The following is a 744-nucleotide window of genomic DNA, read 5'->3' as shown; positions in this document are numbered from 1 at the left end:
AATGTGAGTTTACATGGTCCGAGAAATTAATTGTTTCTTTTCTGCTGAAAATAATGTTTTAGAATAGTGTCCCCAAAGTAGCCATTTAACCGTATGTTAATATGTATATACGTGTCCCCAAAGTAGTCACTGCGGGATCGCATTTTGAATTTTTATCCGGATTTGCCGCCAGAGGACACTATTTGTCAACATATATATGTCCTCAAAATGACCAATGACTTTCTAACTCGTCAACCTTTAATTAGTGTAATTTTTAAACTTAAATTTATAAATGTGAATTTGATTTGTTGCTGTTATGTGAGTTTTCATAGTCCGAGATATTAATTGTTTTTTTTCTGCTAAAAATAATGTTTTAGGATAGTGTCCCCAAAGTAGCCATATAGCCGCATGTTAATATGTACATACGTGTCCCCAAAGTAGCCACTGCGCGAACGTATCTTACATTTAAATGCACATTTGCCGCCAGAGGACTTTCTATGTCAACATATATATGTCCTCGAAATGACCAATAACATTTTAAGTCGTTAACATTTAATTAATGTAATATTTAATCTTAAATTTAAAAATGTGTGTTTGATTTGTTGCTGTAATGTGAGTTTACATGGTCCGAGAAATTACTTGTTTGTTTTCTGCTGAAAATAATGTTTTAGAATAGTGTCCTTAAATTAGCCATTTAGCAGCATATTTCAATGTATATACGTGTCCCCAAAGTAGCCACTGCGCGAACGTATCTCAAATTTGAAT

Source organism: Leptopilina boulardi, unplaced genomic scaffold, assembly GCF_019393585.1.
Source record: "Leptopilina boulardi isolate dan_hultmark-lab unplaced genomic scaffold, ZJU_Lbou_2.1 LbouV2_8, whole genome shotgun sequence".
NCBI classification, from domain to species: Eukaryota; Metazoa; Arthropoda; class Insecta; order Hymenoptera; family Figitidae; genus Leptopilina; species Leptopilina boulardi.
Note: the sequence above shows the minus strand (reverse complement) of the source record.